The 14,643-nt window shown below is 52.6% G+C and overlaps 1 protein-coding gene across 1 annotated transcript in view; it reads right to left on the reverse strand.

Moving 5' to 3' along the window:
* The window catches only part of VSTM2L (V-set and transmembrane domain containing 2 like), a 33,555-nt gene that overhangs the window by 12,636 nt on the left and 6,276 nt on the right, over positions 1–14,643 (reverse strand). The gene's annotated exons all lie outside the window — the stretch shown is intronic.

A 14,643-nucleotide genomic window follows, 5' to 3' on the forward strand; every position in this document is an offset into this window, starting at 1 on the left:
TGGAGTGCTGTTCCCTTGGCCCCTCTTTGCCCGGGAAGTCACTCAGAGCTCAGCTCAAAGTCGGCCCCTCCAAAGGGCGGTCCCTCACCACATGAACCTGAATAGGTTCCCCCCACCCCCACCGCACGCCCGCCCTAGTCACGGTCATGTATCTGTTCACTGCATGTTTTACCATCGAAACTCCATGAGAACAGGGACCCGGAGCTCCCCATGCTACGCGGTTCTTGACACCTAGTAGGTAGGTGCTCCATGCATGCCCAACAGGTAGGACATTCTCCGTCCTCTCAGGGCCCCAGAAGGCAATGGGAGCCCCACCTGCCTCCCATTCCCCGCAGGGCCCAGCTCCCCCACCAAATCCGAGGACAGGCGCTTCCCCTGTCCCAGCAGGAGCTCCACCTAAACCCCCATCCCTGCCACACCGTCAGATAAAGGAGAAAACAGGCCCCGTTTTATACGGCCCTCCGCCCCTCCCCACCATATATTCTGTCTCTCGTCTCCCCAAACACATATTGTCCTGAGATGTAGTTAGAATGTGTCCCTCTTCTCAGGAGAGATGATCACGCCCTGGAAAGATGCGTGGCAGTAAGCAGGTCACCCAGGAATGCTGTGTCTGTCAGTACTCCCACCTGAACTCCACCTTGGGGCTGCAGCCTGTGAGGTGCCCCACCCAGTGAGGCGCCCCACCCAGTGAGGCAGAAAAATCGATGGAAAGAAGGGCAGAGACCGGCTTCCTTGGGTGGGGACTCTACCAGGGTGACCTGGGGAGGGATGGGGGTCTCCATCCACCCTCACTGAGTCTCCCTCTGCCCACAGGCTACCCCCTCTCCTAACTGATTGAAAACTCTGACCTTGGCCCACCAGCTCTTTTTGCTGATGCAGAAAGCAAGGCACAGAAAGGGCAGTGTATGGCTTGGGCCTGCTCAGCAGCCGGGCCTCAGCAAGGTCAGGCCTCAGGCCCCGAGTCTTCGGCCAGACCCTCCACCCCCAAACAGCCTTGTGGGGAACCCCACCACACAGCCACCTCTCTCCCCATATCCCAGTAAAGGTCATGTAGAGAGCACTGTCCAACAGACACAGAATGCCAGCCACATGTGAGAGGACACAGAAGTTTCAAGTTTCTGGTAGTCACATTAAAAAAAGTTACCAAAAAAAAAAAGAAAAAGTTTTTTTACCAGGAGAAATGAATTTTAACAATGTATTTTCATAAACCCAAGCTATCACAAAAATGATCATTTCAAATAATAAAATGTATTAATGAGATATTTTACATTCTTTTTTGTGCTGAGGCTTGGAAATTCGTGTGTATTTTACACAATTATAACACATCACAGTTTAGACGGGCCACACTTCTGGTGTGCAGTGGCCGGTACGGTAGGCAACCCAGCAGGTGTGGACTCAGTATCAGCCTCAGCTCTCTTCCCCCTCCCACGTCCCCCTTGCTCAGGGGAGGCAGCCAAGGCCCAGCGCTAGGGAGTGACTCTTCCAAGGCCACATGGCAGAGTCTGGATTTGAACTCAGGCCTGTCTCACTCCTAAGGCCATGCTCTTCCCAGAGAATTCAACTCTTTTTGGTTGTAGAGCTTTCTTTAAAAGGAACAATCCAAAACAGTCACTCTTATAGAGTCCCATGGGGCAGGATGGGCAGTCGGTTTTATTCTGAGTGCAAAGGCCTGGGCAGGCACAGAGGAGACATTTCACCCAGCCTCAGGCAATCAGGGGAAGCTTCCTGAGGAGGTGTTGCCCAGTGGGGCAGGTAGTCCTGAGCCAGAGCAGGGAGGGTCTTTGGGGGGAAGATGGAGAGGGAGTCAAGCGGGATGTGGGTGTGGCCACCAGCAATCCATCCCACAGTGGTCTCTGGTCCCAGGGCCTCTCCCTTCCAACACTGCCAGGAGCTGCCTAGGTGGGGTGGGTTGGGGGAAACCCCCTCAGGGCCGCATTGGCTCCAACCTCAGTGGTGAAGGGGGCAGTGTGTCTACAGGACAAGGGGGGAAACTGAGGCTCTGGGCATTTGATGGCAAATCTGAGTCTCCCTGTTCACCAACATGAAGGCCTGTCCCTGGCACCGCCCCAAGGATCCCCCAAAACCACCACCCAGGGAGAAGCCATGTATGTGGGCTAGCACCTGGAATGCAGGACTGGGAGCCAGGGATGGAAGACTGAGCCTGTTTCTGCCAACACACTTGCTGTGTGACTTTAGGAGAATCTCTCTTCCTCTCTGAGCCTCAATTTGCTCCTCTGTGCAATGGGGATTAGAACTCATGGTCCAAGAGCCCCACCAGTCAGAAAGTCTGAGGGAGAAAGTAATGCCTGTCCTAAGGGCGGTGCCCTGGGCATTGGCAAGGGAGGAATCATTTCTACTTGAGGGAGGAGGGGAATCTTGGGGAGGGAGGAGGGGAATCTTGGGGAGGAAGGGGAGGCATGTCAGCCAGGCCCTGAAGGATGGGAGGCAGAGGCAAGGAGAAAGAGCGGTGTGAGCCAAGGCAGGGAGAAGGGATATCCAGAGAGCCTTGTTTCTCTGTTTTTGTTAAATCCACATCATTAATTGAGCATCTACTGCATGCCTAGCACTACTCAGACACTGTCACCAATACTCTCTGATCCACTTACTCCCATTTGACAGACAAGAAAAATGAGGCTCAGAAAGATGACATGACAGCCAAGATTCACGCAGAGCTGGGTTTTGAACCTACGTCTGACCAGCAGTTGTCCCTAAGACCCAGAGGTCCATCAGCCCCATTCAGAATCTGGTCTGAATTATGAGGTGAAGTTCAGCCACCAGGCTCAACAATTCTGCATCCCACTTGTATACCTCCAGAGACAGGGAGCTCAGTTCCTCCTACCTCCACTGAAAGTGCGAAGCTGTCATTGGCCAGCAGTCCTTGCTCCTTCTCCTAACTCTGTGTGTGAGGACACCGCATCAGCACCAGAAACTGGGAGGTTACCCATCCTAATTTTGGTGATGACGATGATGTAATAAACTCTAAGAAATACAGAGTACTTGCTTTGTGCCAGGCACTAAGCCAAGCCCTCTGCATACCTTTTCTCATGCTCCCACCATCATGCTATGGATTAGGTGTGATCATTATGAAACCCATTTTCAGATAGGTAAGCTGAGGCTCAGAGAGGTTAAATGACTTGCCCAAGGCCCCAGAGTGAGTAGGTAGTCACATTGGCACCCAATTCTCGAGGACTCTAGAGTGGGAGCCTGTGACGTCTAGATCTTTCTCCTGCAGCCTGTCACCCCCCCCCCCCCGCACCTCCTTCCCTCCAGCCACCCAGACCCCAGTCTTCAAGCCAGCATCCCTGCTGAGTTTGGGACATAAAGTCCATCTCTCCTTTGACTTCCTCCTGTCCCTGCCAGGTAACTCCTCATAGCCAGTCCCGGGGGAGGCTGGTGTAATTATAGATTTTCGAGAGGGATGCAGTTGTGTTCTCCAGCCCCAGGGCCCAGGCAGGGCTGGGCTCACCGGGAAGACAATTAAAACTGGTGATCGCAAATTAGGATTCTGCAGGAAGAGAGAGAGGATTGACTGAATGCAATATCTTCTTCCTTTCTGCTTTTAATTGGGGGAAGCAATGTATTAATTAACCCCAGACCCAGTTATCAGGGCATCATCTGCAGGAAACAGCTTGCAGCCCTGGCCCCAGTCCCTGCGTTTGGCGTCCGGGAAAGGCAGGGGATGACCTGCATCTTGCTCACCCTTCACGAGCAGGACCCTGACCTCCTTGCTAACCTTCCAGGCCCCGGTTCAGCACAAACATCCATGGCTTTGCCTTCAGGCCTGGGTTCAAATCCTAGCTGGACAAGCCCCTCTACCTCTCTGAGCCTGTTGCTTTATCTGACAAAAGGAAACAATAAGAGGACTCGGGAGGATTACACAAGGCAATATATGCCTCAGGCCGAGCACATGGTAGGTCAGCAACAAACATCCCTCCTTCCTCTCACCCTCCAGCTTAAAATTCTATCCTCTCCAGAGAGATTTGTAGAGATGCTTCCTTGTAGGCTCATTAAATTATGCAGTGGACACAACATCTGTAGTTCACTCACGCCCGGGCCCCACGACCTCTCATCCATCAGTCCTGTCCCTTTCTCCTTCCTCATTTGCTCCTACCAGCACATACCCCAAGCAGCCAGTGGGAATCACTCAGGCCCCAGGGGGGGCTTGTCCACCAAAGGTGGTCCCAGCCCGGCCCCCATCTCCATTTGCCTCTGCCTCTGAGCTCAGATTCCCCATCCCAGACCCTCTGGTCTAGACCCAAATCTTTTTCCCTGGGCACAGCCCTCGCTGCTGTCTCAATCTTCAAATCTCTGGTTTGAGGCTGCTTCCTCCAGGAAGCCTGCAGGAACTCGACCCTCGCCCACTCATCAATCTTTGCCAGAATGAGAGCAGGGCTCCCCTTGGGGACTGGGGGCAGGGGCAGCTCCTAGTCAGGGGAACCAAGGTAGAGCTGGAGCTAGAGAGGCACAGGGACAGAGCAGAGAGAACCAGTGTGGTTACTGCTCAGCCCAATGCTTCCTTGACCTTCTGATAGTCTCTGAGTCCTCCTTTCACTGCCCCACTAGAGTGTGTTAGATGACAGATATTGAGGTGTCTGTTATCTTCCCCCAGCCTGGGAGCTCCCCCAGGGCAGGGACCCAGAATCGCCTAGCATGGAACAGGCACATCGTGGGTGCTATTAGGCATTACTGAAAAAAAAAAAATGAATAAAGTGAGAAAGGAAGGACAGACAAACCTCGAAAGAACTTAAGTTAAAAACTGTAAGAAAAAAACAAAAAAGAAAGACATCATTCATTCATTCATTCATTTAGTCATTCATTCACACAATTGGGCACCTACTATGTACCAGACTGGAGTCTTTCGGGGGAACGCACCCACAAGAGGAGGGATGGGGATAGACATATGAACACAGGCAACCAGGGAGGTCCTGAATCAGGCCCCAGCAGGACCGTCCCCTCCCCCTCTCTCCTTCTGCTCTCATGAATGCTGGCATCTAAGGCCAGCCTGGCCCACATGGGCCCAGCCGAGGGGATGCCCAACTAAACTGACAGCCAAGCTGGAGGCTCCCTGAGAGGGCCCATAAAGTTGTCACATGAAATGGAACCAAGAATGAAACAGGGCAATAAATAAATGCTGGCAGTGCCAGGAGAGGGCACGACTGCTTCCCCAGCAGCCACCCCCTGCCCCTAACCTTGAGGTCCATCAACCCCATGGGATCATCTTTGTGACCGGAGGCCCACAATGAGCCAGAAAGTTGATGTGCCTGATCCCACATAATTCTCACAGCAATCCTGCGGAGCACGGATCATTGTCCCTTTATTACAGGTGGAGAAACTGAGGCTCAGAGAACCTGAGGGCCATCGGGGCCAGTCCCTGTTCTGGGGTTGAAGGAAGGAAACCCCACCTAGGTGCCAGACACTGTACATAGGACCCCACTTCATCCTCACAAAGGCTTAATGAGGTGGTACTATTTATTGTCAGCCTACTTCACAGAAGGACGTACCAAGGCTCAGAGAGGGAGTATTGGTGCCTGAGGTCACACAGCACGAAGGAACAAAGTCAGATTTCAATCCCAAGGCTGCCTATAAAGTTTTCCAACCCAAACCTGAGTCCTTTCTAAGATCCTGCTCCCCTTTCAAGATTAAAAAGTGTGACTCTCTAGGGACCATTTCAAAAAGGTGCTCTGTGCCCAGCTCAGCTGGGTGCTGGGGCTGCAAGGGTATGTGGCACAGGGTCAGGAAGGCCTGTGGCCACCTTAACTCCCAGCTGAGAGGCAGAATATGGGGAAGGGGCGACAGAGGGAGTGTTTCATGAAGCTCGAGCTCAACTGTGAATCTCACCACACTCCTGAAATTAGGGGATGTGTGATGTCCATTAGAGGAGAACCTGGAGGAGTGGGATGGAAAAGCCCCCAGGGACTGAGAAGCCTGGCTGCACAGCGGGAGCCCGGCAGGAAACAACCAGAGCCCCCTCCTCCCCAGGGATGGGTGCAGAGAGAGTGCCCTGGGATGGGCCCAGGGGAGGCACCACGGGTTCTCTTTGTTTCCTCCAGGGCAGCCTCTGGCTTCTGACAGGCTGACTGCAGCAAGAGGTATCAAGGTGTGAGTTGATGAAAGGTTGTTTCATCTTGGAGTGGACAAGTTTTCCTCTTCTCAAGAAGTGGAGAGGAAGAATTTTGTACAAAGCTTAAGGAATTGCAGTGCGCTTAGTGGGAACATACTGGCCTCAGCACGTAGTAGGAGCTCAAGTCCTCCCTGCAGAAGGAATGAAAGAGAGCAGCCCCTGTGGACCCGTACCCTGGGCCAGGCTCTGTGCTGAGCTTCCCAAGATGCTCAGGCCAGGCCTTCATCCTCAAAGTGTCCACAGGAGAGACACACAGACCAGTGACTGTTACGTGGACAGAGAAGGGCCAGGGCTGAGCCTAAATTGCCAGGTACAGTTGTTCAGCGTATGCGCCACTCACACACTGCAAGCTGCCAGTGCTAGGAGAGGAAAAGGCAGGTCTATGTAGCCCTGAAGAGTCAGGGAAAGCTTCTGGGAGGAGGGGGCATGCTTGAACGCGAAGGCTGAGTGGTCTTTGCACAGTCAGGGGCAGCTCAGAAGAGGAAAGGAAATACCAGAGAGAGGGCTTCCCAAGTCCAAACTTTTGGGGACCACCTTCATCATTTCTGAAGGATTCCGGTACCACCGGCACTATAATTTACTTGATATTTAATTCAAAGCATCTTTCCCTTTGTACTTAAAAAAAAAAAATCAGTTTAAAAAGGAGGCTTTTATTACTGCCATACATGGAAAATCTGCCTCATTTGCTATAAATAGAGGGTAAATGTAAAAATAAACACTATGAAAACCAAAGAGCGTTCGTAAATTCTAACCAGGGAAGGTTGCTTGTTGAAGTCTACGAGCCTCCATCTCCATTTTCTTTCATTAACAACAGAGACTGGTGAGAGTTAGGTGTTCAACTGAGAGCAGCACCGAGCAGAGACTTTCTTTTTAATGAGAAGGGGCTTGGGTTGCAGGTCCTGAGAATGTGGACACCAGCGGGCGCCATCTTCACTGTCACTGGCTCTGGCTTCTTTGGCCACTGGCCCAATCCGACCTCCAAGCCCTTGCATGCGCGGCCCATATACCCGGAAATCTTCTCTGCCGCTCACCTACCAGAATCCTATGGATTCTTCCAGGTCTGCTGATGGTGCCGCATCCAGTCTGGTTCCCTGTAAGGTTACCTGTGCCTTGTACGTGGTGAGGACTAACACCCATTTCAGGAGCAAGGAGGTCCGAACGTGTGCTCGTAGAACGAATGAACAAAGAAAGGAATGGAGGGCTCCCTGATGATCTTTGCAGCTCCAACCGAGGAAGGACCTTCCTGAGGCATGGGTTTCCCTCCCCATGGTGGGGAAAGAACATTATTTTTGTCTTAAAACAAACGTGAATATATTATGGGGCAGAATACAGAAATTTATGAATTTTGAATGAAATAGGAGGCATCACAGAAATGCTGGCCCTGGTGGGGAGCTGTTTACTCTCCTGCATGGGGCGAACCCCCCCAGACAAGGGCCTTCTGTCCTAGGCAATCTGAGGCCTTGTTCGTCTCTGCAGCCTCAGGTCCTCAGGCTGTGCTCTGTGCACAGGAGTGTTGATATGTGGGCTAAAGGGGGAAGGGGGCCAGGAGGAAGGAGAGGGACTGGGGGGAGGGGGGAGCCCAGGATTTATGGGTGAGGATGCAAGTTGCCGCTCTGCCCTGATTTGCTGTGTGGCTTTATATAAGTTGCTTCACTTCTCTGAGCTTTGGTTCCCACTCGTCATGACTTACAGGCTTGTTTTGAGGATTAAATGAACTAACTCCAGTGCAGAGCCTGTTTTGGGGTGCAGAACACAGTGGGGCCTCAACACCTGCTCTTACGTGGTGGCACCCACTCCCTGCTGAGTTTTAGACACACACAAGCACATTCACCCAGGTGGGGTTCCTGCCCAGCCCCGGCTGATTGGGGGGAAAAGGGGACTGCCCCACCCTATAAAAATTAAAACAGCTAACATTTTGGAGCACACACTATTCACTACGTGTCTGGTGACATTCCTCCATTTCCTCATCTGTAAAATGGGGATAATAGTAACAACTGTCTCAAAGGTTGTAAGGATTAAACGAGTTAACATTTATAAATGGCACAGCGTATGTGCTATAGAGGTGATGCCTTTTTATTTATTTGTTTAGTTAGTTTTAATTGAAGTGAAATTCACATCACATAAAATTAACCATTTGAAAGTGGACAATTCAGTGGCCTTTAGTGCCTTCACAATGCTCTGCAACCACCCGCTCTGTCTGGTTCCAAAACATTTTCAACCCCCCAGGTGGAAACTCTGTACCCATTAAGCAGCCAGTCTCCAGCCCCTGGCAACCACCAGTCTGCCTTCTGTCTCTAAAGATTTGCCTGTGCTGGATCTTCATAAATGGAATCACATAATACGTGGTCCTTCCGGACTGGCTTTTTTCACTTAGCATATTGTTTTCGAGGTTCATTCACACTGAAGCACGTATCAGGTGATCAGATTTCATTCCTTTTGTTTCTCTAATAAAATATTTCATTGAACCCCCAAACAACCTAGGAAGTAACCACTATCACTCTCCTCTTACAGATGGGGAAACTGAGGCACAGAAAGGGTGGGGACTTTGCCCAGGTCCTCTGCCAGGCAGCCCTGACACAGCTAGGAGGGCAGTGCTGGCACCTGAGGCTGGAGGCAGGGTGACTCCCCAGGCCACCCAGCACATATTGAGGGAGACAGCAGTGGAATTACAGATCTAGGGAGATTTAAGGAGAGTAAAAATATTCTGGCACTTGCAGGAGTGTGGGAGTTGAGCAGGTTTCCCCAGTGGAATTCCCGCCTCCTCTTCCCACATGTCTTGGCCACACGGAATGAAAGTCTTTGGGAGGGAGAGAGGCAAGTGTGGGAACGTGCAGGGACCAGGGACCGGGCAGGGATGGGGCAGAGTGGGAACGGGAGAAAATAAACAGGCATTTCTTTTCTTCCTCACCTGTACCTCCTGCAAAGCCAGTGGGGTGAGTCCACTGCACCAATGGTTAGTGAAGCTCAGGGAGGTTGAATAAGGGCCAGGATTTGAGCCCAAATGTGTCTGACCCGGAAGCCCAGGCATGTACCCATCCTGGCTGCAGGCCAGAGGCAGAGACGGGGTGAATGGAAGAAGCAAAGGGAGCTTGCATCAGCCACAGGAATGAGTAGGCGCCCCAGAACCCCAGAAAGGAGCGTCCCCAGATCCACTGAGAAAGAGAAAGAAAACTGGGAGATGTGGGATGCATCCAGGGTGGAGCCAGGGAGGGCCATCGCCATGGAGAGCAGAGCAGAAGGGGAGAGGCAGAGATGAGGGCACCCAAAAACCGGGTGCAGAGACCAAGAGGAGGAGAGAAACTGAGGCAGACCCCCAGGGATGCTCGAGAGCAGAGTTGGTTACCCAGCAGGCAGGGGCAGAGAGCAGAGTGACCATGCCGTCCCTCCCCCCCGCAGGACCTGGCCTGGGTGGAATCCAGGCCCTTCACTCCCCAACCCCTCCCCCTCCTGCTCAATTGTGTTAGGGAAACTCAAGACTGCAGCAGCAAGTATGTGGGCTCCAGAATCAGACTGACCTGCATTTTAACCCTAATTGCACTTCCTTGTGGTGGGCCGATCTCTGAGCCTTGTTTTCCTCATCCGTCAAATGGGTACCGTGGAGACTCAGTGGGATCACACATACCTGTAAATATCTGGCACAGAGTGGGCTCCATGAGTATGGTGATGATCAGGCTGCCATTCACGCTGCCTCTTACAGGATGGCCTTGCTCCAGCTCTTCCTTCCCCAAGGCTCCCACCTCCTTTTTCCTCACCTAGAAGACTAGCCTGGCCTGGCCTTTTCAAACATAACGACTATTCCAGAACCAGAGAATCGCTAGCTGAAAGGGTTCTGCCTCTCCCCAGGGCCTTTGCACTTACTGTTCCTGCTATCTGGGAGGGGATTTAACAGAAAGCGGCAGAGCCGGGATGCGCCTAGGGGCACCCAGCATCTAGCTGGAGTTCAGGGATCACTGCTGAGGTCTCTGGGGGGCATAAGGAGACCAGCTGGTGAGTTTCAGGGACCGTGCCCCTGAGGCCTTCCCGTCAGCTGACAGCCAGCCTGCCCTCCCCCTCCCTCTCTCCTCTGTCTGCCCAAGACCATTAGTGCTGCTTTGTTTGGAGTACCACTTCCACTACCAAGCGTTCTGGCCGCTGGGCCTCCATTAGGGACCCTTTCCTGGGGCCGATGACAGCCAGCAAACAGCTCCCCAGCGAGCTAGCCATAATTGCTGCTGCCTCCGAGGCCGGAAATAATTTTTTAAAACCTCACAAAGCAAAACAGACACTCTGCCAGCTGCTCTCGCCTTCCCCACCCTCAGCCAGGAGCCAAGCCTGAGGGTTCTAAGAAAGGGGAGTTCAATCAAGACCCCCCCCAACCCAAGAGACACCCTTAACATGCCAGGTGGAGAGAAAATAAAGTCTGGGCTCTGCTCCCTTTCTCCGATCTAGGTGTGGGGCTCCTAGCATGCTGCACCTCTCTAGGCCTCGGTTTCCTCCTCTGCAAGATGGGCGTGTTGATGGGTGCCGGGGGTGCCTGCTGGGCTGATCCCTCTGAGGCTGGGACAGGAGGTCATGAGCCTCTGAGAGCTTCATGAAGCATGAAGCAGGAGAGCTTGGGAGAAAACCTGCCGGGGGAGGAAACTGCCTGGGAAAAAGTCCTACGGAGAAAGGAGCTTGGTGTGTGCAAGCACTAGAAAGGAAGCCAGTGTCCGTATACCTACACACACCCAAGCATGTGCACACACACATACACACACACACATTTCTAGCATCCCCTGGACCCCGCGGCCAGCTCGAGCATCCTATGAGCCACCTCCCATCCTTGCCACCTTCCATTCGAACAGCCACACCCACCCAAACACCAGCCACACTCTGTGCCTTCTCTACTCAGAAAACTTCCAGGGCTGCCCCTGCCCTGAAGGTCAAGACCAAGCTCTGTAGCCTGTTCTTAGCAGATGCATCTGCAGTCTGCTTTGCCGGCACACATGACTCTCCAAATGAAGCCCCTGCCAGATCCAGGCAGTCAGGCCAGGCTCTACACTGGCCCCTGGAGTCTCTTCTCAGCCCTGGAGGTCCCTGGATATAGGCTGAGAAGGAGCCTACCTCCCCCAGCACGTCTTCCCTGCCTGCACCAGGACACAGCAACCACTCTCACTGGAACTTGCAGAGACCTCCTCGGGATGGCTCACCTGCCCATGCCGTTTCCTGGGCTCTCATCTCTGGTTTACTGCCCTCCATTACCTCTCCCCAACACCCATCCCTTGAAGACACTCATTCACCAAGGACTTGCTGGGGAAAGTGAATGAAGCTTCGTTCCAGAGGCCGCCCCAGGTCACGTGAGACGGCTGCAGGGGAGCGAGAGGACTCCAGGTCCACGCCTGGCCCTGCTGCACATTTGCCCTGTGTCCTGGGCCCAGGCTTCGCTCTTCTCTGGGCCTCAGTTTCCTCCCTGGTGAAATGAAGGCTGCTTCCTCTGGGGGCCACAGGTGGGCTGTGGGGCCTCGATAAACCCTTTCTGAGAAAACGATCCAGTTTTCCTCAGATTCTCAAGAGGATTGTGACCTCCAAAGTAATTAGGAACCACTAGTCTAGACAAGCTCCAGTGTCCCTTGTAACCACCATTTGGCCACTCATTCTTTTATTCACTTCACTCATTCAACTGACATTTATTGAGTGCCTGCTCTGTGTGGGAGTCATTATGATACACAGAATATATGTATGTGCAATCAGAGATATCATCTGAAGAGACGTGTGTGCGCACGTGTGTGTGTGTGTGTGTGTGTGTGTGTACAGAGAGACACAGAAGACCGAGGTAAGAAGAGGGTGCACGATGGATACAGCAGACACAGAGAAAGGGACAAAGAAAGATGGAGAGAGATTTAAAGACAGAGACAGCAAAAGAGCAAAAGAGAGAGATAATAAGAGAGAGAGAGAGGGGAAGAGAGAGAGAGAGAGAGAGAGAGAGAGAGAGAGAGAGAGGCAAACCAGGAGAGAGAAAGGACCAGAGAGAGAGGGGCAGGCAGGGCATTTGCCACAGATGGGCACTGGCAGTCCCCCTAATTGATAGCTGTGAGCAAGGCCCCCTCTCCAGGCCCCAGCTCTAACCTTCCAGATGCTCCCAGAGCCTCTATGCCTCTCGTCCCAAGGGCAACAGCTTGGAGGGGGGTGGGGAGGCTGGTATAGAAGCAAAGGCTACTGGGCAGAGGAAACGAGCCTGACCCCTCCGGCCAGGACACTAAAGGACCACCCAGGCTCCTTCCCGCCCTGCCACAGCTCCTCAAACCACACACGGTTAAACACCCAAACACACTCCAGACATTCACTCAGACAAAAACACCAGCCCCTCGTAGAACCCTTAGGCAGGCACACCCAGAGTCACACTCAGGTCCCCAGGTTCCCACCACTCCCCACTGACAGTGCTGGGCTTGGATCCAGGACCCTAGGCTCTCAGACCCGTGATCGTTCAGCCAGACCCAGGCCTTCTCAGCCTTTTGGCATCACGGACCCTGAAAGAATCTGAGGAGGCCAGGGTGCCACCCAGACAAAGTACCTGGCCATACACCCACCGGGTTTGGCAGCAAGGAGCCGGACAGATGGGGGTGTTAAGAACTCCAGCTCTGCAGTCACACAAGCCAGGCTCACACCTGGCTTTGCTGTTCAACACCTGTGTGTCATCAGGCAAGTCACACCACACCCCCCCAAGCCTCAGAGTCCTGTCTGTCAAATGGGAGCACCCTCCTGTTAGGGTGCAGGAGGATTAGATGAGAGGAGGAAGGGAAAGCGGTAGGCACAGAGAACGTGCTCCAGGAGTGATGGCTAGTGTTTCAGTTCACAGACCCCTGAAGGCCACTGAGAGTGAAGTACCATGTGCTGGGGGGAATTCCATGCCCCCAAGGGCTGCATCCTCACCTGCAGAGTGGAGGACAAAGGACAGGGCTGGGAGGATACCGACGGAAGAATTTTAGGCGCTTAGAGCTTAGGTGAACTCAGTTCAGACGGGGAAACAGGCCCAGAGAGGGGCAGGGACCTGCCAGGGCCCCAGAAGGTGGGGTAGGGGTCGGGTGGATAAAAGCCAGGGCATTCCCCTTCCCCCACTCTGGCATGTTAACTCAGAGCTGCAGTGAAGTCACAGAGGAGTCACTGACCCCACCGTTCAGCACGGGGCAGCAAAGGTCTCCAAACCCCTGCCACACCCCTTGTGTGACTAGGCAGCCTCTGAGCTGGGAGCTCCACCCACCTGGGCCCTGGTCCCAGCACCACCACTCAACTGCTGTGTGACAGATCTTTATTAACCTCCCACTGTGTTTTGGCTTCTGCCCACCTCACCAGTTTATGTCCCTTTGGGAAATAAAGCAGGAACCCCCTTGATAACATCTCCAGTTAATAACTGGTGGGGTCCGGCGCCAGTTTACATACCTTCTGTGATGGGCAGTGCACTGCTGGATACCCTCACTGCCCCGGGGGTGAGGGCCTTTCTCTTTGCTTCTTAACTCTTAGCACAATTTATATCTATCTCTATCTCTATCTTATATATCTATATCTATACCTGTATCTCTGTATCTATATCATCTATATCTATATACCAGAGGGTGCCAAAAAATGTATACACATTTTAAGAAAGGGAAAAACTGTATCAAAATTGTTAATGCTCAATATATACCGATAACAGAAGGTGAATACAAGTCACATTTGACTTCTGCAATTACAAGCTCAAAGTGGTTACCATCAGAGTAATTTTAAAACAGTTTTTTCCTTTCTTAAAATGTGTATACATTTTTTGGCACCCTCTGTATATATATATAATAGGTTTAATTGTCTGAGCAAGAACTTTATCTGTCTTCATTGATATGTCCCCAGTGGCTAAAAGAGCTTTGTACATGGCAGATGCTCAATCAATATTTGTTGAATGAATGAATGAACGAATGATCAAGCTTCCAATACAAGGCAGCAGCCCATTAGGTGGTGGTTCCCAGTATGAGGAGCAGGGGGTGTCAGGTGGGAGGGGGCGAGCTGTGGGCCAGCACATCCCAGACCTGTCATTCCCACGCATGACGTGCCTGGGGACCACCCATACTAGGACGTCCTTAATGTGTTCCTATAAAAGAACCCACTATTTTTTAATATCCCCGCTAGTCTCATCCTAAGCAATCACATCTGTAAAATCGCAGGTTTTGATGTGCTGGTTCTATTTTTCTAATCTACCTTAAAATGAATGCATAACTATCAAAACGTAAGAGGTTGGTCTGGATTCTGCCTAAGACCATCTCAGGTAGGACCCAATTTTGCTGAGGCCCTGGGGGGTCTTGAAGACGGGGTTTCAGCTGGGGAGGGTGGAGCTGAGTCCCAGAGACTTCTCTGCTGGCTGCAGGGAAGGGGAGGAGACACAGCGATGGGCAGGGATCTGGTGGAACAGCAGTCCCTCAGCCGCCCCGTGTCTCCCCGCTTCTCCACAGCTAGGTAGGAACTGGGAGGAACCAGTGAGTGGCTGTGGATCCCAGGGTCACCAGCTGGTAGAGGGATCCCAGGGTCACCAGTGAGACCGC

The sequence above is a fragment of the Rhinolophus ferrumequinum genome, chromosome 23 (genome assembly GCF_004115265.2).
Source record: "Rhinolophus ferrumequinum isolate MPI-CBG mRhiFer1 chromosome 23, mRhiFer1_v1.p, whole genome shotgun sequence".
Taxonomy (NCBI): domain Eukaryota; kingdom Metazoa; phylum Chordata; class Mammalia; order Chiroptera; family Rhinolophidae; genus Rhinolophus; species Rhinolophus ferrumequinum.